The sequence below is a fragment of the Xylocopa sonorina genome, unplaced genomic scaffold, assembly GCF_050948175.1.
Source record: "Xylocopa sonorina isolate GNS202 unplaced genomic scaffold, iyXylSono1_principal scaffold0051, whole genome shotgun sequence".
Classification (NCBI taxonomy): Eukaryota; Metazoa; Arthropoda; class Insecta; order Hymenoptera; family Apidae; genus Xylocopa; species Xylocopa sonorina.
The window spans coordinates 714,684-716,800 of NW_027490122.1; positions in this window are offsets into that span (position 1 = coordinate 714,684).

Sequence of the window (2,117 nt, forward strand, 5' to 3'; positions counted from 1 at the left end):
AGTGTTATGTATACCTCGTATTCACTTCAAAAGAATGTAAATGCGACGCTTCCATGCTAGGAAATAGCGTTTGCAGATGTCTACGTATCGTAGCAATAGAGTTCTAATGCTTCATAAAACGAGATGTCGCATTTCATTTCTATGTTTTGTGATAAGATATAATATTCATTTTAGAGTGTTATGTATACCTCGTATTCACTTCAAAAGAATGTAAATGCGACACTTCCTTGCTAGGAAATATTGTTTGCAGATGTGTACGTATCGTAGCAGTACAGTTCTAATGCTTCTTAAAACGTGGTGTCGCATTTCATTTCTATGTTTCGTGATAAGATATAATATTCATTTTGGAGTGTTATGTATACCTCGTATTCTCTTCAAAAGAATGTAAATGTGACACTTCCTTTCTAGGAAATAGCGTTTGCAGATGTCTACGTATCATAGCAATAGATTTCTAGTGCTTCTTAAAACGCGATATCGCATCTCACTTATATGTTTCATGATAAGATATAATATTCATTGCGAAGTGTCATGTATACCTCGTATTCACTTCAAAAGAATGTAAATGCGACACTTACATGCTAGGAAATAGTGTTTGCAGGTTTCTACGTATCGTAGCAATAGAGTTGTAATGCTTCCTAATACGCGATATCGCATCTCACTTCTATGTTTCATGATAAGATATAATATTCACTGCGAAGGGTCATGTATACCTCGTATTCACTTCAAAAGAATGTAAATGCGACACTTACATGCTAGGAAATAGCGTTTGCAAGTGTCTACGTATCGTAGGAATAGAGTTCTAATGCTTCCTACAACGCGATATCGCATCTCGCATCTATGTTTCATGATAAGATATAATATTCATTGCGGAGTATCATGTATACCTCGTATTCACTTCAAAAGAATGTAAATGCGACACTTACATGCTAGGAAACAGCGTTTGCAGATGTCTACGTATCGCAGCAATAGTGTTCTAATGCTTCTTAAAACGAGATGTCGCATTTCATTTCTATGTTTCGTGATAAGGTATAATATTCATTGTAGAGTGTTATGTATACCTCGTATTCACTTCAAAAGAATGTAAATGCGACACTTCCATGCTAGGAAATAGCGTTTGCAGATGTCTACGTATCGTAGCAATAAAGTTCTAATGCTTCATAAAACGAGATGTCGCATTTCATTTCTATGTTTAGTGATAAGACATTATATTCATTTTGGAGTGTTATGTATACCTCGTATTCACTTCAAAAGAATGTAAATGCGACACTTCCTTGCTAGGAAATATTGTTTGCAGATGTGTACGTATCGTAGCAATAGAGTTCTAATGCTTCTTAAAACGTGATGCCGCATTTCATTTCTATGTTTCGTGATAAGATATAACATTCATTTTGGAGTGTTATGTATACCTCGTATTCACTTCAAAAGAATGTAAATGTGACACTTCCATGCTAGGAAATAGCGTTTGCAAATGTCTACGTATCGCAGCAATAGTGTTCTAATGCTTCTTAAAACGAGATGTCGCATTTCCTTTCTATGTTTCGTGATAAGGTATAATATTCATTGTAGAGTGTTATGTATACCTCGTATTCACTTCAAAAGAATGTAAATGCGACGCTTCCATGCTAGGAAATAGCGTTTGCAGATGTCTACGTATCGTAGCAATAGAGTTCTATTGCTTCATAAAACGAGATGTCGCATTTCATTTCTATGTTTAGTGATAAGACATAATATTCATTTTGGAGTGTTATGTATACCTCGTATTCACTTCGAAAGAATGTAAATGCGACACATACATGCTAGGAAATAGCGTTTGCAGATGTGTACGTATCGTAGCAATAGAGTTCTAATGCTTCTTAAAACGAGATGTCGCATTTCATTTCTATGTTTAGTGATAAGATATAATATTCATTTTGGAGTGTTATGTATACCTCGTATTCACTTCAAAAGAATGTAAATGCGACACTTCCTTGCTAGGAAATATTGTTTGCAGATGTGTACGTATCGTAGCAATAGAGTTCTAATGCTTCTTAAAACGTGATGTCGCATTTCATTTCTATGTTTCGTGGTAAGATATAATATTCATTTTGGAGTGTTATGTATACCTCGTATTCACTTCA